The sequence below is a fragment of the Passer domesticus genome, chromosome 4, assembly GCF_036417665.1.
Source record: "Passer domesticus isolate bPasDom1 chromosome 4, bPasDom1.hap1, whole genome shotgun sequence".
Lineage (NCBI taxonomy): Eukaryota > Metazoa > Chordata > Aves > Passeriformes > Passeridae > Passer > Passer domesticus.
Window position 1 is genome coordinate 67,224,867 of NC_087477.1, and position 24,795 is coordinate 67,249,661.

Genomic DNA, 24,795 nt, shown 5'->3' on the forward strand with positions numbered 1-24,795 from the left:
GTGTCTGAATGTTCAGTGTGATTCTCTGGCTTTGTGTGAGTTGTCTTGGTGGACACAAGGTTTAAAAACCTTTCCCTGGCCTCAAAATGCAACAGATACTGAATACAAAAGAAATGTGGGTTTCAGTACTCTGGCTTCAAAAGAAGTATACTCAGAAGTTTAATATAGAGAAATAATTTGAGTTGTTGTGGCAGAGAAACCATTTTGTGAAAAAGAAGTGAAGCTGGCAATTCAGAAGCGAGGCTGTAGAGAGCATTGATGGTGGAGCTGTGGGAGGGAGGAAGAATAACTTACTGTGCTGCAGCTGTAGGTATGTGAGAACTAGAAATACTCCAAGAATTTGCTTCTTTACCTGATTTTTGTTAGTTTTTCTACTTTTTACTAGTTCTGAAGTTGAAATCTGGGATCTCTTTAATGGCACATACAAACTTATATGTGCTGCTTCAACATGTTAAAATATCAGAATATGTGTTTACATGCTCAGGCTGCTCTAATTAAGTTTAATTCTACTTTAAAAGGATTTAATTGGAGTACAGCAAATGTTCTGCAGACAAAATCTCTTTACATTGTTTATATTGTTTTTGTTAGTATATAAACTTCAGCTATAAAGAGATTATGTCTTCTTAAGTTGCCAGTTTTAGCTAAAATCTTATCTGGGAGTGTGTATACTTTTATTATATTGTAATTGCCAAGTAAAAAACACCCTTAGATTAAGTAACATTGTTCTAAAAGCATTTTAAATAAGTTTAATTACATTATCAGTTCCATAGGTGTTCTGTATGTGAGTAGTCAGCTGGAAGAAGTTGCTATATACAGCATAATAAGAATTTCTCATGTGCCAGCCATGATATGTTTTATGTTAAGATTGTTTCAATCTTGTTTGCTAAACTGGATTTACACAATCAACAAGTGTCTAGATATCTTGTACCTTGTGTGTAATGAAGGGTTAAAATTTCTTTTGCTAGAATTATCAGATCAAAGGGCTAGAAGGAAGTGTATGTATTTCCCCTGTTCTTGCCAAGAAGGTGTGCAAGGTTGACTGTCAAGAGTGTAGCAAAGATTTGGCAGTGATTCTGAGATGCACACCATCTAACAGAGAGGAGCAGCCTCAGAATTTCTAATTTTGACTGTTTAATTATGCATGAAAACCTGGGGTTTGTTTCTTTTTCCCCTAGCAAAAAAAACATGGTTTGTGAAGAACAAAGAAAAGACTTCTAGCTCAGATTTAAAAAGAAAAAAAAAAGCAGAGTATTTGCAATTTGAACATCAGGGATGTTGCTGTGCTGCTCATCCAATGCAGAGTTTTAGAATTCCATACAAACGTCGTGCCTAGTGGCAAGATGCATCTGGCTGTCTGAAAACCTCCAAGATGTGCAACATTCATAGCAAAAAGAAACAAGAATTATAGCATCTTATGGAATATGCAAAATCATATAGGATCTGACAACTTAGGCTGGGTTATTAATTTTTACTAATCCATTGTCTGCTTTGAGCAAGTTTACTTCATGTAAGAAAAGCCTAAAATATGCTTATTTTCCTCTTTGGAAAAATTACTCCAAGATTAGATCTTTTTTTTTTTTTAAGAATTCTATAACATTTCAGATACACAGAGAATAATGCATTGCAACCCAAACAATTGATCTGATCCCTTAAAAGGATGATCAGTAGTCTCCCATTCAACACCAAATGGATACACTTCAGTTTATTTGCCTTTCTTCTTTGTCATTTAGCTGTGAGATTTTATGTTCTTGCAGGGGTCATTGTTGTTGTATTCCCAGAACTATTTACTAAGGCTTTGGATCACCTTAGAAAAATGTTAAACTGTTTTAGAATTAGTAAAATATCAGTAGTTAAACATTTTCCTCATGTATGTCAGTGCCAGGCATTGTGACCCTGTAATCATGGGCTCAGGTGTGCAGCTCTTATTGTCCTTCACAATTAATGATTTCTCTGTTGATCACTCAGAAAAGGAATAAAACCCCCAGAATACTTGGTGAAGTAAATACTGAGCAATGTCACAACTTATTGTTGGTTTTGTAACTGTGCATTGCCCTTAGCGAAAATCAGGCAGAGAGCTAGGTGTTCTTTCCTCTGGGCTCCCTGTCTTCCCCTGCCTGAATTAGTATCAGGGCTACAGCTGTCTCTTTCTTCTGAATAAATCCCCTTAGTCCTCTTGGATACCTACAGAAGACTAAGAATGGTCTTGCTCTTTAGTTTTGACTTTTTTTTGGTCAACTACACAAATGTGCATCATTTGTGGGAAAAATGTCTACAGAAGCAATATAGTGTTTTAAAATTTGACAATGCAGAAATAAAAGAAAAGTAGTTGTTACAGTTGCAGAGATCTTAAAATTTCTTAGCTTTATTTTACCTCACAGTAAAGTATTATAAACTGGCTTAGGATGAAACAAGTGGAGTCCTATAAAGAGTTTATTGAGTTGAAAGCTGGAGAGAGACTTTTTTCAAGGGTGTGTAGTTATAGAACAAGGGACAATGGCTGAAAGAGAGCAGATTTGTACTGGGTACAGGGAAGAAATTCTTCACTCTGTTGGTGGTGAGGCACTGGAACAGGCTGCCCAGAGAAGTTGCAGTTGCCCCAAGCCTAGACGTGTTTAAGGCCAGGTTGGATTGCTTTGAGCATCCTGGGCTAGTGGAAGGTGTCCATATCCATGGCAGGGGGAAGGAAATGGATGATTTTTAAGGTCACTTCCAATCCAAGGCATTCTGTGATTCTATAGAATCAATGAAAGTTTTCAATAGACTTGGGAATTTATTGCTGCCACGATTTTTTTTTCCCCTCACTATTTAACCTAAAGATTTTTTCCTGCATAAATTTGTCATTTCTGAGTTCACAGCCTGTGGCTGTTATGGAAGAACTGGCTTATTTCATGACTCCTTGTTTTCTTCCAGGGTGAAAAGTATGTTTATCTCTAGACATCTCTAGCCTGTTATCTATCTGTAGACAACAGGCTGATGCTTATCATCTATTATTAAAACTTGTTCCCTGATTTTTAATTTGGAGTTTTTAGCTGGAAGTTGTTCTCAGGATGACCATAGAACATATTATGAAAAAATACATTTAAAGTTTTGTGGATTTTTTCATTAGTCAAATTTAACTTGAAGTCTGGCCACTGAAATTGAAAAGAGGACAATAACAGTCCCTGTGAAGAGCAGCATGGTAAATAATTAATAAAAGTGGCTATAACTTATTGATTCTCTTTTGACCCAAACAAAGATGCATTGGAAATTGAAATATGTTGCAATATATTTCTCTCCTGTGGGAACTCAACACATCACACCGGATGTCCAGAGCTACCGAGAGAACCCCTGGGGGGCTCGGAGGCCTTGGAATGTTGCCAAAAGTGTCTGGTGGCTTGACTTTGACCCTTCTAGGGATGTGCCACCTGTGCACGGGGAAATGAGAAACCTTTGGGTTTGAATGGTGCAGGAATGATATATTTATGTGGTGAAACACAGATTTTAGAGTTTTTGTACAGGGGGCTTATGGAGACAAGATGGAGGAATCAGGGCATGTTCCCAGGTTCTTCTTTCTTCTTGTCATCCATTTTCTGTGGTGATGTTGGCACTTGTGGATTAGTTCATGGTGAAGGTGCAGTTGTTAATAAGGATGGAAGGTATTGGGAATAAAAGGTTAATACGTTATATGTAGTTTTCACTATAAAAGACACAGCCGCCCCGTGGGCAGGGGAGAGTGCATTGGGCTGCCTTGCTGACCAGATATCAGCTGGGCAGACAGAAAACTTTGTAGATAAGAAATAATAAACAAAGTGGAAGACCGAAAACTCGAGAGTCCAGGTTTGTCCTTTGAGGTGTGGCCTGCCCAGAACCACCTTATCCATATCGGGGCAGAGACAAGAAACAGCGAATCCCGATACTCTCCAATATACTGGACGTGAAGTGAGACACATGTAAGACTAGAGGAATCTAAAATTTGTATTCTAATACTCAGCTAGAAATGCAGGTTTTTTAATGGAGATAACAATACATATTACTACTCTCCTTTTCATAATGAATGTTTTTCTTTATGAGGACACTTTGATTTCCCCACCCTTCCTCAATTCTTTTGACTTCCTTGAAGTAACTCTAGAGTATTACAACAGTTTTGGTTTAGAATATCAGAAGTCTGTGGCTGGAGTCAGTGTCAAGAAAAGCAGACAGGATTGTTGTTTAGTTTCAAGACTGGTGGACAGCACTTATGCAGAGGAGTATCAAGAATAATATCTACTGTTCAGATCCTTGCTTGCTCAGAGTTCAGCAATTCCCTGGTTTATGTGTTTTCCTTACCCTGGATTAGTTGAATAGCTCACACTGTAGGCAGGTTCCCAGTACCTAAACCAGGTTTCCTTTACTGAGGGGTAAACCTATTACTTCTCATAGTCCCTTAGATGTGGAGACCAACTTGAATCCTGTTCCCATATATCTTCTCCCTTTATCTCTCCTTAAGTCCAGCCTTCATCACACATCATACTTTCTGAGCCTACTAATTTTCTTGTCATACTCTCAGCTTGGCCTAATTTTATCTCTGTCTTTATTTGACTAAAGCTTGTCAGAGTAATCCAGTAGGGGATTCTCCCACAGCTTGTTACAGCTGACAGAGTGGGGTCAGTTTGTGCAGTGCATAGTTCAATCTGCTCTTTGGAACCTTCTCTGCAGTTCTGCTACTTGACTTTTATTTTCTTATCTATTTTGCTTTAAATGTGTATGCTTTTTGAAGGATTTTTGACATTTTGCCCTTAAAATGTTAAGTATAAAACTTCCTTGGAGTACATCTTTTAGTGAAACAATAGGGATTCAGAAGTAGCCGATTCTGAAGAATTTTTTCTTCCCAGAAATATGCAATTTTCTAAGACACTATTAAACATTTCATTTTATGGATTTTTATAAAAAAGGATTAGAAAACAGAATAAACATTATTGAAAATAGTAAAAATATTGTGAGGAGAAAATCATCCCAAATAAGAGTAATAAATCCACAGGATTAACAAAGTAATGGTTAGTTTTCTTTTCATTTATTTAATGGTCATTTTTTAATGTATTTGCAAGCAATTCAAGTAAGAATACGTTTCAATGTATCATAGCATACTTTTATTAATAGGATTTCTTGCACTTGTTTTTAGGGGACTTTTTAGTTATTCTCAGTGACTGCTGGCTCATTTCAGTGCGCATGCCAAAACTCCTCTCTTTGCCAGTCATGTGCTTGTATGGGTCCTCTGATCTGAGCTCTTCCTCTGTAATGAGTTTGCTGTTGAAATGTCTCTAAAATGTGTCTGGTAGACTCTTCAGTGGAGTCTTTTTAAATGTGTGTTCAAAATGTAAGGGTTTTTTTTATAATCCACTTTTTCTTACTCTAACAGAGATTAGGCTGTTGTCTATTTTAACAAGGCCGGTTGCAATAGCAAAATGAAGTGATTTTTCTTTTTTTCCTCCTCCCACCCCCTTTGGTTAAATAAGTTTATTCTACAATCAGGCAAGTACCAGAGCTAATAACAGAGAGCAGGGAGGGTCACACAAGGAGAAGAGGGGGAGGAATGGCAATAGGTTTTTTGCAGCAGTGAACCACTTAATCAGCTCTTTTGCAGTGCAGAGACTCTAATTAGTGTCTTGAATTTACACATCAAATTTGTCATGACAACTAAGCTAGGCAATCTTGATACTATCCTATAGATCAAAAGTGTATTTTCATTCTATCTTATTTTTGACTTGTCACATTGGTTTTGAGTAGAAGGAGAGATGCTTTTGTATTTAAGAATTGCTTAACCCTTCAGAATACTTTTTCAAAAGACAATACCAACGGAAAAGATCAGATTAGAAAGGTGAAGCCATAAACCAAGTAAAAGCTGGCTGGTTTCCCACTGTTCTTCTCTGTAGAAAATTTGGAGCTGGTAAAGAGATCATCTAAAAATATGAAAATTTGATGAAAAGCTTAAGATGAAAAGGTCAGACTGAGGGTACAGATATGATCTGTCTGCAAGTGTTATCTCTCTTTTTCCCAAGGGGATCCTAGTTTTCTCAGTTACCTAAATATATCTTTTCTGTATCTTGAAATTAAGCTTGCAAGTATCTTTAACATTTATCACCATATTGTGAACACATAATGAATAGAAAACAATAATTTAATGCATCTTTTAGTCCTGGTTTTAGTTTTCATTTAGGAATATACAGGTTATAATAGGAGTTAATGTCAAAGATTCCTGTCACTTTGAATCCAGTCTCTGTCAGTGGTCTTGACAGTGTTTAAGAAAGGTGAATACAAAAGAAAACACAAAAATTGCCTTTCTGGCATTTACATATTCCAGTTTGGCACTGGAATACATGATATCTTGGGAATGCAAAAGTCAGATAATACCACCTCTCTGCATTAATAAATTTAATGTGCCTAGAGGGTTGGGGGTTTTTTTCCATCTCTGTATTGTAACTTTTTAATCTGTACAACTGTTTTTTGACAAGGAGTTCTACAACATAACTGCATAATGCATGAAGAAGTACAGCTTGCTGTGTTTTTTTGAACTTTTTGCCAGTCTGTCCAGTTTTTTGTTTCACAGCCTTGGGTGCTAATCATGCATAATGAAAATGAGTTGTTTACACCTGAAATATATAAGTAGCATTTTAAACTAAACTGCAGATATTTGATTTGTCAAAGCTCCATGTGAAACTTGGCATTGTTTTTTCCTGTTTTTATGTTGTTTTAATTATTTTTATACTTCAAAAAATCTAAATATGACTGCTAGTGAATCTTAAATTCAACCTGTTTTCCAGACAGCACTGCACTTCAGACTTGTGCTAATCAGTAGTTTCTAACAAACCATTCCATCTATAACCACCAGGAAAAAAAACCCAGTGTCACTTTCTGTGGAATTCTATATATAAATGGTTCATAGCTATGACAAATATTGTTATCACCATGATGAAATTTAAGGTTTAGCCATATATTCTTCCTTTGAAGGATGTTCAATCCTAACATTGGAAAATTAAACCTGCTCACCAGGGGGTCACAAACTGCCAAAGATACTATTTTTTTAAAGTTGTGTCTAGAAGTCTCTGTTCTCACTGATTTTGTTTTTATTTTTTGAAACACCAGCATTACTTTAAGGAAAATATACCACTCTATAATGTCTCCAAACTTCTTCCATAGCTTAGGTGCTTTTTAGATCAGGAAGAATTTAATTTATTTCTAGGAAAATGTCTAGAATGGTTTTTGCTGAAGCATTACAGACTGTGCAAGTTCACCATAGCTGAAACAACTGTATGAACTGCAACTCTCTTTGGAAATTCCAGCAAAGGATTCTAGGAACTGATTTCCTATGTATTTCTTATTTTACTGAATATTCTAACTCCTGCTTTGAAGATACTCTGCAAAACATCTTCAGAGCTCCCCTTTGGGAAGGAAGACTCATGTTTTGTGTTGTGAACACATATTTGAATAACCAGCTGGCAAGTCGCATGTGACTTCTACTGCATTAATCTGCTTTTATAATCCCGTCACTGTTTCCTTTTGTTTTCTACAATTTTTTTAGTTGCCTATATTTCTCATCATGACTGAATTTTACAGGGTAATGTGCAGCAAAAGGTAACTTTGGCCTACACAGCTGTGCTGGAAAAAGTCATTACCATGGAATCTGTTGCACTGTTTCGCTTGAGAAGTGAACTGTGACTGGTGCTATAGCAGAGCAGCTGCCCTGCTGTGCCTGGGTTAGCAGCTCTGTGTCAGGGCTGGGCATCATCCAGCTGCAGGAGCAAAGCCCTTTTGGTTGGTCAAGTATAATGTCTAAATTGCAAGTTCTTTGGACCAGGAATCCTGCACCCTTCCTCTTCTTGTCTAAACATCTATCTATCTATTTATCTATCTATCTATCTTGGTGATGGTTTCTGTAAGCCTTTGGGTTGCCTCCTGCTGCCACAAATGTTCATGATCCCTATTGCAAAAGCTGAGGATGTGTAATAGAGGAAATAGCATCTTGCAATACAATCTTCTTATTGAAATACTGCTTTTAGCAGCAATGAAGAAACCGTGACCCCAGTGAAAATTGGATTTTACCCAAAACAATGCATTTTGTGTTGTAAAATACTTACATGTAGATATGGTCCTACAGCTATTTCCTTAGATTATTTTTAATTCTGTGCAAAACCGAGGCACTGGGTACATACGTGCTCCATACAGCAGCCACTCCATACACTTATTGTAACATTGATAAAACTACTGAGAAGAAGTAAATAGTGATGCTGCCTGGTTAACCCTTGAGGTTACTTCAAACTCATGTAACTCATGTGTCAGGGCAGGGGTGTGTCAGGAGTACCAGGTTCATTTGATGTCTTTGATGTTACAACTGACTGTGGAAACATAGGTACATAATTTATGTTACAGCTTGAATATCTCCCAGAAGCCTCACAACTGACACTTGAGTCATTAATCACCATAAAAGTTAAAGAAAAATCCCTGAAATCTGACATGGTATAATTCAAGAGTAGTTTATTTGTCACCCCAGGTGAGTCCTTTGTACATGCTTAGCATTGCAGTGTACAAGTGGAAGCAAGAGATTGTTCATTCCTGAGCAGAAATGTGAGGAGAAAGTTCTGAAGTGCTGAGCTGGAATAGCTATTTTGGGTACTTTAAGACCAGTTTAATTGATTACACTGCTTGCTCTGGGAAACCGCACTTGAGCAAAAGAAATAAAGGCAGTTTGTGTCCTTTAGGTCAGGATTACTGCTCTGGCTAGAATACTGTCTGGGATTTTAGATTAAAGGAAAACAATGCTTCAGTTTTTTAATCCTTATTAACGTTATGTAATTTGTTCTTCTCTTGACCCCAAGACTGATGTAGAATGTGTTGATTTGGGATGTAATTAAATAATGTTTTAATACATTGATTTATTGAGTCAATCTTCTATTGTGACCTTAATTATTCAATTTTGGTTAGTTAATGCAGATGTTATAATAGCTTTTTTAATGCTGATATTTGATTGCTTATTGGTTTTCAGAAAATCCTTGAAAATAAAACTGATAATTGCAAGTCACTAACATAAAAAATTTTAAATATATTCAATAAAATTCTTATTGGCCACAAAGGTTTCTTGCCTAGAGATTTTACCAAGGGAAAACAAGACAAACTGAAGCTCACTTGAGCCTTTTTTCACTTCTAAATAGGACATTTTAATGGATACAATAACCTCAGATATACTACGAATTATGACTTCTGCAGTGTTATATATAAAAATATTGGAATTGATAACTCATTTTTCTCAATTATTGAAATAGTTGATAGTAATCTAATTTTTCTGAAATATTAAAGACTCCCTAAGGCTGGAATTTTATTTTAATTGCTTCCTTTTGTCCCCGTACCACTGTTTTGTTGACTTATTTCAAATATTCAAGAGATTAGCAGGGCATAAGTTTTACGTTGCAGAAATATCCTGGTTTGACCTTATTCAGAGATGATTATGTGTTACTGCTACACAGCTCAGTCTGTAAAATTGCCCTTGCAAGTCTTGCATGCTTTGTCTTCAGATTTACTGACTCTACTACTGTAAGAACTCCTCAAGGTAAAAGATTTCTCCTTGTCTTAATTTTTTAAAGCATATGAGTGATACTTTTTTTCAGATAAAAACAGTATTTTTCTAAAAGGGTTTGATTACGTAGCTGTAGCACTTTCTGCTCTGTCTTGACTTTCCCATACTGTAGTTTCTATTAATTTTTAATATTTTCTCCCTTTTGAGAAGTTCAATTAACTAATGAAAACATACATATTAATATCTTATGAGTTACTGTCAAGCTCATGCAAAATTGATGGTCTAAGATTTTTGGAATAATTGAATCAGGAAAAACCTTAGAAAAAAATTATTATAAAAGTATTTATTCAAAAACTGTCTGAATCATTATTTAGAGTAGTAGTGACAGAAAGAAGAAATCAACTTGTTTATCACAATTCGTTGTTCCTACTGTTGCAGTTGTTACATGTTGATGTGCTTGCTTACTGGAATTTGCTCCTGAGTGGAAATCATCGCCCTCCAGCCTGTCATCCATTCTGTGCATTGCATTCTCACGTAGCATGCTAGGATAAACATCTCTGTCATGGGATGTCATAGACTGTGTGCATGTATGGTGATAAAAACTTTGCAGTCCAACAATGTTGAGCTTCCAAACACATTTTAACATGGAGGCTGAAAAATGTTGTGAAAAAGTCAGAGGAAATGGGACACTATACTTCAACTTTAAATAGTAATTTTTTTTCCTGATTTTTCCATTTTCCATGTGAAGCTATAGTGTCTGATCCTTGTAGCTCATATTTCTCAGCTGGAAAAGCCATATGAAAAACCTGTGAAGAAAATACACTTTTTCTCCTTCCATAAAAATAGAAGTACGTAATCACATCAGATTTTGTTCATGCTCTTGTCTTGTTTGATTGCAAAACAAGGGGAAAGGGAAGGAATAAAAAGGGATAAGACTAAAAACCAACTGAATATGACTAGCCAGACTAAGTAAAAATACATAAAAATTCTATATTTGTTCTCTCTTTTCTTGTATGCTGTCACACTGTTTTAATATATGGTATATTTATTCAGCTCTTGTTTTTATGTTTTTCTCTTAATGCTATGTCTACAATGCCCTGTTCTAGTCTCCATTTTCTGATCGTAATTCTACCCATTTTTGAATGCTTAATTTGTTTATTAAAGTACTCTTCTCTGTGAACATACATAAACTATTTGCTTACCTTTGTCTCCTTTAAAGTTCCCAGTTGCCATTTCCTTTGTTTCTTCTTCCAGTCATCTGATTACTGGACTGTTTTCTTTCTCTGGGATAAAGTTTCAATTTGTGTGCCCTTTATGTGCCATCAGATACTGAAAAATCAAACTAGCCTGAGGAGTTCTGATAGCACCCAAATCACTTGGAGGAGCAGTAGATAGTGCAAAGTGATGTTTGTCCATTACTTGTTTTTAAGCAGTCATTTTTATATCATTGTCTTGACATTTTAGTCTCTTGTCATATGAAGATACTGGTTTTATCTCTCAGGATTTTCTTGTAACATTATCCAGCCTGTGCAACTCTGATCTACTGCTCAATTTTTTTTTTTTTTACATATTGCCATAGATATGGGCCTCAAAAACAAGCCTGTTTCCAAAGAGAGGTTGAGGGACTTGTTCAAGTAGGGAATGTATAGAAAGTGCAGCAGAGAGAAGAGAAAGTACAATGAATATTGGTCAAGATGGGCTTCAAAACTGAGTGAAGATAACAGCTGAAATGATAGCCTGGCAGGGACAGCTTTAACTGTGCATTACACACCACGGCTTCAGCTAAGTGCTGCACTTGGATAATGAGTCAAAACAAGAAAGTGTTTTGTAAGTTTAGGTAGATCCTACGTTCTATACAAATAATGTGGTGTTTAAGGATTTTTCTTGCAGCTCTACATAAAAGCCTAGATCTCTTCTAAAGTCTTGCCAACAGCTGCTCTTCAGCTGATCTGAAGTACACTGGTCATTAGTACAAAAAAACTGGGGGCAAAGCCACTTTGAAGTATTTTTCCCAGGCTGGATGCAGACACACAAATAATACCTTACATATGCTTACATAAAAATAAAGATTTTTCTTTTTTTATTGTTTTAAGAAAGATCATGGGGTTTTGCTTGTTAATTTTTCTTTTCTACTTTTCTTTTTATTTACCATCCAAGGATTATGGGTATTTTTCCCCTGTGTTGTCTTAACACCTTTAAAGAATGTCCATAAATACCTAGAAGGTTACTGATGTCTTTCTGGCTTATGATTTCTTTATTTTGAACTTCCTCTGCAATTGCTGCTCTGCCCCATGTAGACACATCAGTCTGCTGCAACATTTTCTGCTATTCCTGTCACAAGTCGCCTGCAGCTCATGTGCTCATGACTCTCTGACTTCTCTGAACACCCCAGAAACCTCCCCTCCTCTAGACACTGTACAGAGGACTAACCTGGTCTGTTAGAGCAGTCCTGTGCACTAGGGAAGCAGAAATAACTCTCTAAAACATATTTGCTCCAGATACATTACACTGTTGGCCACTTGAATAGCAACCAAGAGCAGACATGATCCAAACTCTACGTGCAGTTGCATCACCTGGTGGTCTCTGACTCATTCAGCCATGCTTGAGCTCCCTCAGAGAGGCCCTAGCACAGTGAGGAGGGCTTGACAGCATCCTCAAGCCCTTCCTGTGGGCTTGTGCCATCATGTGTTTACCGCGCCAATGGCCAAAGTCTGGTCCTTGCAGCTGGAGAACAGCAGTGCTTAAACTCAGTTTTGTGAAGTGGTAGCTGTTTAAGAATACAAGTTGTCTTTTGAGATAGTGAATAAAGAAAAGTAATGCCCAGGATATGAGTGAATAAAGAAAAGTAATGCCCAGGATATGCATGATGAACTCAGACTGAATATATGGGTAAAGCAAGAACCTTGGACTGTAGCCTTCCTGATTTTTTCTTAACTTAGTGGACATTGAAGATGTTTTGGGATAGGACAGGCTTTTTTCATATGTTCTCATACCTTGGAGGAAAAATGCCAAGGATACCTGTGAACTTCATCAGGCTACTGATGAGCTATTGTGTATTTTAATGGGGAAAAAAAAAAAAAAAAGAGACAGTAATAAACCTGGGCAGGGAAAGCCATTAATAATTCTAACAGGCCATCTACAGGTTGCCTTACAAAAATGTGTAGAAATTGGAAGAAATAGGAGATTAAGATCTCTATAGACATGGACTTATTAATAGCACAACAAACATCAGGTTTTCTTTTTCTTAAAATACTAACTTTCTCAATTTAAAATATGTCCTAATGATTAATGAGAGTGGAGTTGGTTTTGGTTTTTTTTTCATTCCCTTTATCATATGAGAACACTGATATATTCATTCTGCCTCTGTTTATTATTCCAATTTTGGAACATTCATATCTTCCTCCAGTGCTAGTTCTCAAATAGTGCTGTTTAGTAATGTGAAAAAGTTTCCATTTGCCCTTCACAACTCAGTGAGCTGTAAATACTGAAGTAATTGAGCCACCCACATCCTAGTCTGCAGGTGATACGAGTGATGTATTTTATTAGCATTTAATTAAATTGCAAATTTTATGCTAAACTGTGAAATTGTTGGTAAAAGTTGAATAACTGGATTAAATGACACTATTTTTTAAAATAAAAAAGATTGTTGAGTAATCTGGCAAAATATATTTTTTCAACTCTCTTGAAGCAATTACCTATGCTCTGCTGCTTTTAAAAAAGTCCCTCAGCATACTGAAATTTGAGGTTGTTGCAACATTAATTTCACACCTTCCTAGTTTAGGTTAATGACTTCGGATTGTAACAATGAAGATTAAATGAATCTCATTCAATCTGTAGTAGTAAAGAGATAATATATACTTGAAACAATCACAGATGACTACAATTAAGTTTCATATTATTGCATTATGGAATTAATAACTTCAGTTTATGAAAACTTGATTGTCTTTCAGTTTGGGGAAAATGGAATTATTTGATTTATTCCCATTTGCTTATTTGGATGTATGCCTGAAGAAGTCTAATTATGCAAAAGTCATTTGATATGAGTTTGTATGGGACTAAGTATTTCCAGTTAAAATTTATAGCTATCTGTAGAACATGCTGGCTACTGCAAGGAATGCTGCAGCCAGCTGGAAAGAGGAGGAGAATTCTCATGGGAAGCGGGAGGCAGGAGGGTTCCAACATCTCATTTTTTGTTTGAAGGATGAAGCAAAAACAGTGTGGAACAATACAAATTTTCTGGTCGCAAAATAAAGAGATAAAGAATGGGTTGCCATCCAGAATTATTTTTATTTTCTAGGATTACAAAAAAAACCCCAAGAACAAAAAACATGTCTCTTTGTGAGTAGGGGGAATCAAGCAACTACTGCAACCAGCTTCATTCAGTTCTAAGCTGAATGCCTCCATTCAGTTTCAATAGCTAGTGTTTCCCAAATATTAAGATAAATATTTGAGGATTATTTCTTTTAAATCAGGCACATGGTCCACTGAAGATAGTTTTAAATTAATTTCTCTGGGCTTTTACCTTTTTTTACTAAAGGACTTTATTTAAGTTTTAAAAAGTATCAATTGCATGCATATTGGACAAAACCAAGTTCTAAGTGGTACTGAAGGTGAGGAAATTGCAATGTGAATTTTATATTTGTGTATTTTAAGTTGTTTTAAAAAGTTGAGTCTTTAAGCTTGTACTCTTCTCTGTGGATGACTGAAATGAGGTTGTTGTTGTTTGCGTGCTCGGAATTTTCATGTTCTCACCTGACTTGTAATATTAATGAGGAATACTAGGTGTTCTGCACATTTGTAAATTAAATCCTAGCAAAAAAAAATAAAAAGTGGTTTTTCTTTGAGCACTTCTGCAAAACAGCTCCCTAATGCTGTTTGTATCTAGAGAAAAAGAAATAGAAACTTCAAATACGTTATAGCAATGAAGTTTCAGACTGCAGTACTGTGCAAATCTGTACTGTATGGCAGATTTTCAGCGAGACAGAAGTCTCTCTTTTTCTATGGGAAATTACTGTAATCATTATGTGCTTTCTTATATTAACCATGAGATGTCTGGAAATTCTTAGGAATAGCTCTAAAACATACCAGGCTGCACTGTTGACATACCTGAGAGTCACAGTTTGTAAACAAGTGCCAACATGTGAAAGAAGTGCAATTAATATTGGCAGAAACAAGGTTAATTTCTTGCTGGGGCTTTGTCACTCAAGTAGGACATATTTAATATTTTCTTAAATTTCATACTCTCTTACAAGAGATATCAATGAGCTCGCTAATGACATTAAATTTCCTTTTAGGTATTTTGGGCAAGGTTTTTTTGTGAATTTGTAGTTATACAGTGTGGTATTTAGATGGTTGTCTAACTTAACTGAAACTACAAAGGGAAAAAAATAACAAGATCAGTGATAACTCTAATCCAACAAGAGACCTGGGCACATACAGATTAGTCTGTGCAAAAGTAAGCTTCTAAACATTGCATGTGGGCTTTACATGTCACCTTATGCAAGGAGACTGGATGCATGTGGATAAACAGACACACAGCCTCACACATCCTTTCTGTTTTTATTTTTTAATGACGTGCAGAATGTTCATGGATCTCATTTTTAGATCTATAATGCTACCCATTAGGTGCTTTATGGTGTCAGTTGGAGATGAGAGGCAGCTCAAATTGAGACCTGGAATTCTTTCTGTTTCAGGCTATAGGTACATTTGCCCAGTTGTACAGTGCATGCTGTGGAATCTCCTGCATCCCACAGATGCTTGAACTCAAGGGCTGGCAGTAAAGTGGTTGGTTGGTGCAGTCCAAATTGTCAGACTTGCTAGACCAGAAGAAGAAAGATGAACAAACACATGGTGCTGGTCTAGTGAACATGTCACTGAAATGGAAGGAAGGGTCCTTGGATATTCCAGAGTACCTATTTTTAAGAAGTCCTCATTAGCTGGATTGAACTGACACCTGTTTGTCAGGTAAAAAGATAAAGAGAAAAAGAAAACATCCTGGGCTTCTTTGCTCGGACCTTGCTAGGGTAGGCCAGAGCAGAGATAGGTGTTCTGACTCAAAATCTGTTGAGAACAAAGAAGAGATGCTTGTTCATTTAGTAGATTCTGGACTGGATTCAAAATGAAGCGACAAATAAGCCTCCAAACCCATTAATTCTGATTTACGTAGTGACTTTTGCTTTTTTCGCTCTCTCTTTTTTTTTTTTCTTTTAATAAATGGATTTGTTAACTAATAATTTGATTTAGATCAGCTAGCTTCATAAAGATTGTTGAAAAGCCTTTGGAGAGTAATAATTGTCAATGTATGTTTTCTTATAGCAATAAAGGCAGTGGCAAAGCAAAGCATACTTCTTGTTTTTTGAATAAATTTCTATAGGATTGTATTTATCATGCTTCTGTGAATGGTAGCTGCTGTTAACTGTGACTATTAGTAGTTACTTAGATTAATACACTAGTTGGAAAGTCTACATACAATTCCTGCAAGTATTGTTTACTTGAAAGGCCGAGTTCTTAAATTTTAATAGCTATTGTAGTATTGAAAAAGCTCATCTCAGAGTAGAGAAAGAATCTTTCTAAAAATGTTCATTATTCTGGATACCACATTTATAGCTGATTTGATGGTGGTGTTTGATGAAAGATGAAACAAGACAGATCATCCCATGAAGTAAGCACAAAGCACTTTGAAATGCAATTTGCGTCTAAACTTTAGAGCCTAATATTTTCTTAAATCATTAGCTAGCACCTTTTTCTGTAAGCTTGTTTCCATTTTTGAAGTTATTTTGGACTCAGAAAGAAAAGTCTCAATACGACTCAAGTCTTCCAAGGAATTGTCATTGTTTATGAGTTAATAAAAATTACTTAGTGTAGCTCAAGGCTAATACTAAAAAGATTTCTGTGCATTCAAACAGACAGAGAACTCTGAAAATTGCAAAATCCATATAACTTCTGTGTGATAAAATGGGAAATAGTAACTGAGTTGCAGCCAACTATCCCTATGCTTTTGACAGCTTCTTGGTGTTAAACTAAACTAACTAAATCAGTTTTACAAAACCCAATAAGAAACATGAGCAAATGAGAGGAATGAAAGGTGACTTGGGAAGTGCAGTGGATGAAGATTTATGTGCAGTTATGATTGCTTGTGAACAGAATGGAGAGGTTTTATTGAAAGAGTTTTGTTGGACGGTTTTGTTGCTACCCAACACTAGGTAGGCGAAAGTCCTGCTCAACTTTAAAGAAAGGATTCTTATTCTAGAAACTTATCTAGGATAGACTGATAGAGTAAGACATTGTAAATTTTAGCTCTTTCAGTCTTGGACTAGGAATTAAGTAAAGGACTAGGGAAAACCTTGAGCAAATAGATAACTTTCTGTGAGTATGTGCTTCTTCAGTGCTTTCAGTAAAGAGATGAGCAGATATTTCACTCTGACTTTGGATTTTCAAAATTTTCACCCCTAAAGAATCATCTTGGGCTTACTGGTGTATTCATGTGATGTGGCATCCAAGTTTATATTCTAAGTAAATTACCTATTCATGAGTCCCTGATTGCAGAACCATTAAATATGTACTCTGTTATTTAAAGTAAAGGTTTCTTTTTTATGTTTCTCTGTCTAGTGGTAGCTACTTTCAAGACTACTCAGCTTATACTTTGTTAAGGAACTTGATACTTTAGTAAGCTGTTTTCCGTAGACAAGCTGTATCTGCTATTTTATCTGCTGCAACAGGAGCAGATAAACAACATCCAGAAATTATAGCTTTTCTTCCAATTATGCATTCTAGAATATATGCTGTTTATCCTATATAGGTTCACAAAGTACAAAACTCGAAGCAGGGTTTGCTTAAACATTACATCTAAGTTAAGTGCTTACATTCTGACTTGTGACTCTATAGAAAAGTGATATCCTAGATTGTCTTTAAAGGTTACCATAAATGCTGTGTTGAAATTTTACTGACCATAATTTATAAATTTCTCTCAGTGGAAAGTGGATTCCTCTCTTAACACAGTCTCTAACATCATTCTTCATGTGCCTTTTATCAGCTGTAGCAAGGCTCTTAGGAACATGTTATGAGACACAGTCAGCAGGCTCTGCTTGGAGGTTTGCTGGTATGCATTGGCAGAATGCTAATTTGTTTAGCTGGGCTCTATGTCTAAACACAGGCTGTGTGTTTCTCTTACTTGGAAAATATAGAATTTGCATTGGGCAGATGGTAAATTGGCAGCCTGGTGATCCCATATATAGAACTTGAGGGCAGAAGTGGTTTCTGCACATATCTCATTAATTTTTGTGAGATTAAAGTACTGTGGTTGGGAAAAGTAACTTCTTAAAAAAAAAAAGACAGAATGGAGGCAGAAAAGTTCAGGTGGGTTGGATTGCACTTCATTCCCTGAGCTGCTCTAGGATAACTGTATTGTATTTTACATCTAAGCTGCTTGAAAAAAAAGTATTTGCTGATGTCAGTAAGTAACAGAAAGTGAAGGGCATAAACCTACAAATACCAAGCAAAGGAGATTATTCTCTGCTTTGGTTAACCATTACTATTTAAAAATAGTAATATGCTCTGAATGTGGTTAGTTGCCTGCCCTGCTGTTATACAGCTGTAACATAAACCATCCAAGAAACAAAACCTCAAACTCAAATAACTGTGTTAAAAAACCCCTAAAAATAAAACATAAAAGTTCTTTCAATAAAGTTTTAGACCATAGTGGGATAAATAACTGCAGAAAAATAAGAAGTTCTTTAAAAACACTCTTTTGTGTCTTGGTCTTTTGTTTTTGTCAGTAACTGAGGTTTTTTCCATCAATGAAATACTGTGTATTCTGGTTTTGATGTTATTCCAAAACATAGATCAATAAGATCTTCTGAGGATTACTGAGGCTCCATCTGTTCTTGCCATGAATAGGAAATACTACAGATGATAGTGAGCAGATGTATCGTGCCTATTACAGTCATGCTCAAAACCACGGGAATATTGGATTGAAAAGGCAAAAACATTTCAGTTCTAAACAGCTTTCTTCGGTCTTTGCCAGATTGTGTATTTGTCTGACAGACCTCTCAAAATTATTTCACTTTTCCCTAAGAATCTCCAAAATGTGTTGGGTAATTCTCTTTTCTGTTTGCTTGGGGAAGGAGGGCGTGGGGGTAGGGGGTGTGTTTTGTAGGTGTGTATTTAATTTTGAAATTAGCACTGTTCACAGCCCAGGTGGAAGGCAGTTCCTGTCTAGAATAACATATAATATTTTAAACAGCTTAGTGCCTATGAATTTAGCCTCACACCTCCTTTTTTTTGGGGGGGTGCTTTAAATGCAGAAAGGAAGATGAACAGCAAGTTGGGATCCTAAAAAGTTGCATGTCAATATGGTAGGTGCCCTGAAGATGACCCTTGCTTTGTCTGAACTACTGGGTGGGTTTGAAAGCAGGTCTCTCCCCTTGAAGTGACCAGTAAACTGCAGCAAAGAGGCAGAAAAGAGATAGGGACCATTCTAGTTTCAAAAATGTAGTACCACAATCTCTATGAGAACGGCTTATTTTGTACAATTCAACAAGCACTATTTGGTACTTCAATCACAGGTATTCTTCAATTACAGGTGTTTCTTTTTTAGTTTGGTTTTTTTTTTGTTGGTTGGTTGGTTGTTTTTTGTTTTGTTTTGGTTTGGTTTTTTTTAGTTTTACATTTAATACTTAAACTGAGGTGAACTTGACTCAAGTGCATGCTGGCATGACAAGTGTAGCTGCTACTACAGCCTGAGGTGAAGGATGAGGAAGGCTTTGAAGGATTGGTGTTCCTGCTGAATTTGTAAGACTTGTGGGCATAACTCCTGCCCTGTTATATGTGAGGCTGTGGCTGTTGGGCATGTGGCATGTTTCATACAAGGATCAGAGCCTGTGACAGCTCATTTTGATTTATGACATGACACAGGGGTTGAGAGGTGGCAGAAGTGGCATTCAAAGTGGCAGAAGTGTAATGAATGTACTTGAACAGCAGGGGAGATGGAGAACTCTCTTCTGGAAGCTAGCACAGCAAAACAGAAAGCAGGAGTGAGATGTGATCAAGAGAGAAAAAAAATTGTGTCTAAGACAAATGATTAAGTTGGTACAAATAATAAGGTAAACTCTTTATGAGGGCTTATGCTGGGAAGTGGTGAAGTTTCAAGACAGTTCTCTAAAAAAGGCAGGAAAAAAATAAATCTCAAGTTTTTATGGAGGAGTTTCTTCAATTCATTAAAAGGATTGTTGAGCATGTAGTGACAATGAACAATCCTTACTTTGGTGCTACATTTCTCTGAAAGTTGAAGTCAATAATTTTACTCCATGAGCAATCATCCCTGGTGGAGAAACCTATTCTTATTATCTCTTTTTTTTTTAACACTTTTCTCTTAGAAAAAAATGCTTTGACAAATATTTGGAAGTTTCCCATTTAGTTTTTAACTCACCTATATCAGGTATGTCCTTCTCTTTTCTCTGGTTTTCTGAAGCAAACAGGATATACAGTAATACTGAATGATTTTATTTTACATAAAGATGGTCTTTAGCAGTTGTCTGCCTGTGTAAAAATGTAGTAATGAAATAAAGAGAGAGAAAATTCTGGCTCAGATAGCTGAATTTTTTTGTTGTTTGAGTCATACTGTTAACTTGGAAAAATGTTGATCTGACAATGATGAAAAGAGAGAATTACACCACAGGAAAAGTTGGCAGCCAACGTTTGAATGCTGCCACATGCTGCTTCCTTGAGACTGTGGGAAGGAGTTTAAACAGTTTGGTGGTGATACTTGCAGATTAAAAATCTGTGGCTAGATAATATTCAATACCTTCACTGTGGCTCCTGCAGCTCACATATGATAGTGTGGGACTGCCTAGGCTGCTATTACGGCTCGAAACCTGTTTTCTATGAACACTGATACAATAAAGCAATGATACTTGATGAGTGGTATTCAATCAAATTCCTAATTTTAATAAACTTTATGCTACGCATGATGACTTAATAAATTGTATCTGTCCTAAAAGAAAAAATGATGTTTAGGACAAGTTAGTTTGCAAAAACAAATCACTATTCTCATAGTTTGCAAGCCTCAAGTTCAAAGTTATATTAAACTAGTAACAGCTTTCATTCTATAGGCATGTCTCTTCCTGATCCAACAGAGCACTAAAGGGGAAACTTAGCTTAAGCTAAAACAAATTGATAAAGAAATTGGAGATTTTTTGTATGTTGAAAAGCTAAGATTGTATTTGAATTATTTTTTAAATGTGTTGTGGGGTTTCAGTCAGTTGAAACCAAGTTTTCCTGAATTACTGTTTCTTACTATTTAATTACTCTACAGTTAATTAAACACTTGAGATAAGTGAGAAAGCTTTCCTCTTTCAAGCTTGTAAATGGTAAATGTTTCCTTCCATTATGGGGAAGCTCAATTTTTTTTTTCTTTTGTAGTAGTGTTAGGAACAGGATTTTACAAGTAATATACACACACTGTAGCTTCTGTGGATGTGACTGAAAGAATACTAGAGTATGTTCTGAAACAATGATTGGAAGATATTATTAATCTTAAATCATTTGGATAATTTTTGGATAAGAATAAAGGCTATTTTTAATGACAATATAGGAAGACAAAGAAGTGGATAATGCAGGTATTTGATACTGCTATTTAAAACTCTTCAGCTAATGCAAGGTGAATATCAATTTTTATATATTTGTATTTGTCTTATGACTTTTGCCATTTTATTCTTAGCTCATATATTGGATCAATTGCATTAAGTTTTTGTAATGTTTAAATGTTAAAATGGTTTTGGGTTTGTTTCTCTTTTTAGTCTTAATTGCAGTCTTACATCTTGTAGTCTTAAGGGAGAAAAGCCAGTCTACACTCTATTTAAATATGTCCCGTTATATGAGTAATGCTCACATCTAAATGGCCTTTGGGGATCTGTAGATTTGATTGTTTTGTGGTGTTGTTTATAGTTTCTAAAACTATGACCAGCTGAGCCACTTGGAAAAGCAAATCCTATTTTTTCACTGGAATCTGTACTCCATGCTCTGTTTCCCTTTGTGTTCACTGGAAAGACAAAAATGAGGAAAAGACTGAGCTACAATCTCCTCTTGACTAACACTCTGAAAATCAATTAATCTACATAATCCATAAGAGGAGTTGACTTTATTTATTCAGTTAATCAGTATTACAGAATCTCTGCCTATTTTTCTTATTCATGTAACATTAGCAGTGGACTAAGAATGAAAAGAGCAGAACAGCACAACTAAAATATTTGGAATGTATTTTTTTCCCCAAATGGACAATCTTGTTGGAACCCCTTGTGTATTTTAAAAGTCAGCTTGGCTATTTCTCTGAAGGTGTTTTAGGAGAAATGTAACATAGAGTGAGTTATCATGCTCTGTACTCTTTTTGCTTAGCAGTAGCAAAACCAGGTTCTTCTGCATCGCTTCTTAGAAATGTGTATATAACCTCACACATCCTGCAGTTAATAGATAAGCACTGCAGTGTTAAGAAGGCTTTATGGAAATAATGTGGAAATTTGTAGGGAAAAAAATGGAACAGAAAACTACCAGTCTCTGACAATTAGTCTTCAACATATGGTTCCTGAGATTGAGAAGAGTCAATAAACTAAAAGCAAAAGCAGACAGAAAAAAAATGCTGTCAGAGAAAAGGAGACTGATGTTTTAAAAATTGATAGACATAGACTCCTTTGGTAGTTCAGAGAAAGGATTAAGCTTGGGAAAATAATTTCAAATTGAGTTTATTTTTTTCTTTGTTTTCTTTTTCCTAAACTAGAGCAGTGACAAGAAGGGGTTATGAGTCCCAAGCAGAACCTCTCATGGCAGTGAGTAGGAGAGATTTTTTCCACATTGAATGGTAAACAAAGTTCAAAAAAAGTTAGAACAACAAAATTATTTTTAGATAATGTGCTCTTAACAAGTGAAAAACATATTCTTTGCTATACTTTTAATTTTGTAACATAAATTTAATTGTTTTTTATCAACTATAGTTGATTTGTGGGAGTGGCAATTAGTGTCATCTTTACATGACTTGGTAAGAACTTCTTTGCTTTTGTAATTCACTTTAAAATTTTGGATTAAATATAATTAGCTAGCATCTTTTGTAGCATTTCCAAATATATAAATATCTTGTCTCATTAATATGTACTTTTGAATTTGGGCTATTTTGATCAGGATTCTTTTTAATATTTGGGGTTTCAGTCACATACTTAATTTACTCAGCAGCAAATTACTCCATCATGCTACTCTGTGGAATGGAAATTGTTCTGTCCATGTATCTTGAACCTCTAGAAATACTTTAAGTATAATGAAACACTAGGTTCCACTACTCTTTTATACTCTAAAGATCGTTGTAAAACATGTCAATAAGAGAGCTGTCATTAAAAAGAAAAAAAAAATATAAGAGAGATTGAAAATTTCTTTGAAAATTTGAAGGTTTATTCCTTAAGAAAAAGTGCATCTTGGACTAGGACCTATTTTATTATATGGATTGCAGGAAAACACAGCTTAGGAATGGGTCTTGGAAACTTTTGAAGGCCACCCTTTCTACTGAAGTACTTTGTCAAATTCTTCAGATAAACCCTTGATCCTTCAGCTCTTCAGGCAGTAATGCATCTCTGTGACATTCTCCAAGTTGGACTTAAACTTCTAACAGTGCAGCCAGGCATAGAATTCAGCAGCTCTGTATTTCTTCTCCTTTCTGTCTGTAGGTAACTGTATCTGAAAGTGTGCTTGCACTTGGAATATTATATCAGGGAAATCACAGTTTGGTGGACAGTGAGCTGGATAAACAAAAAGCCTATTTGGATCACTAGGCTTAGTGGATAAAACGGATTGTGTTCTACCTGCAGGCTTATGACAAGGAGAGTCAAGAGACTCTCCTTAAACCTGTCGTGTTTCACAGCTCTATCAATAACCTCCAAAGAAATGTGCTGTCAACAGGATTGCAGGTGATGCCAAAACTGGGAGAGCCACTCTCCAGAGAGACCTACACAGGCTGGAGGAATGGGCCAGCAGGAGTCTCATGCAATGCAATAAAGAAAAATGTCAAATCCTGTACTTAAGAAGGAATAGGTGGAACAGTTCTGCTGGGAGCAGCTCTGCTAGAGAGCGTCTTGGGGGGTCCTGGTATACAGCAAGCTGAGTGTGGTGACTGGTTCATTGCTGTCTTGAGTAAGTCTGGGCTGGGAGCATTCACAGCAAGGGTCACAGGCAGTAAGTACATTGAGGAACATGACTGTTACCTTCATTGCACTCTATCTAGAGTGCTGCATCCGGTGGTGAGTCCTCTAATACAAAGTACTGATAAACAGAAGTGAGTTCAGTGGAGGCCCTTAAGCTAGTGAGGAAATGGTGTATTTGTTTCTTAATATTTTCATAACATGCAAACTTCTTATGGAATATAGACTCATTTTGCTAGTACAAAACAGAAACATATCTCCTTTCTTAACAACAGCCAACATAATTTCTAGTGTCTTGTTTCATAAAAATGAATTTTGAAAGTGCTGTTTAAACTTAATTATATTCATACTGTAAATGTGAGATGATTCTACTTTTCGCTGGGTAAAATGAATTCCATCATTAATTAATTCTCTTGTATTCGTTTAGAAGATGTGCGTTTGTAGGAAAATAACAAAACATATTTGCTCTTGTCAATTTTGGCAGTTAATTTAGCAACCTGCACTTTTTGAGATCAATGACACTGGATGTTACCCTTAATTCTGTTGCAGAAGCTGATCTCCAACATCCAACCATTACAGCACCCCTTGGTGTCACCTGTGCTCTCTCTGCTGGTGTTTCTTCTGGTAGATCAGAGCTGCTCATAACAGCCCCACTGTCTTCATACCACCCTTGGCACTGGGAAAGCTTTCCTAGCCTAAGGGCTGGTGTGGACAGACTGTTCAGAAACTATATTTAATAAGCCTTCCTTCTCTTGGGCAACGTAGGACGTGTTTTGAAGCGTGTCAGCATGCATTCCTGCAAGCTGAGTGCATGAAGCTGTTAGTGTGCTTTGGTTTGACTGAGTGCAAGTTGAAGAGCTGTGTTTGACAGCAGGAATAGGCAGAAGCAGCTTTGCTTGATCAAGAGAGCAGAAAGAGTGGTCTGTGGGTGGTAGAGAATACCAATGAAGTGCAGAGAGGAAAGAATGGTATTATCTCACAGGCATCTATTCATAATGAGGTGGATTTGATATAGAGTATTTTGGGGTTTCCTTGGGAAATTTACTTTGTTCAAAGTGTGCCAGCATCTCCTGAGGGTGTTAATGAATTTACAAGTGT

At 36.1% G+C, this 24,795-nt stretch overlaps 1 protein-coding gene and 1 long non-coding RNA gene across 8 annotated transcripts in view; both read left to right on the forward strand.

Annotated features, from left to right (window-relative positions):
* KCNIP4 (potassium voltage-gated channel interacting protein 4) overlaps positions 1-24,795 on the forward strand; it is a 385,018-nt gene that overhangs the window by 250,373 nt on the left and 109,850 nt on the right. The window lies entirely within an intron of this gene.
* On the forward strand, positions 19,486-23,486 carry LOC135299453 (uncharacterized). The gene is made up of 4 exons (XR_010361433.1): positions 19,486-19,623; positions 22,293-22,341; positions 22,507-22,550; positions 23,368-23,486. It is a non-coding gene; the product is annotated as an uncharacterized LOC135299453 (long non-coding RNA).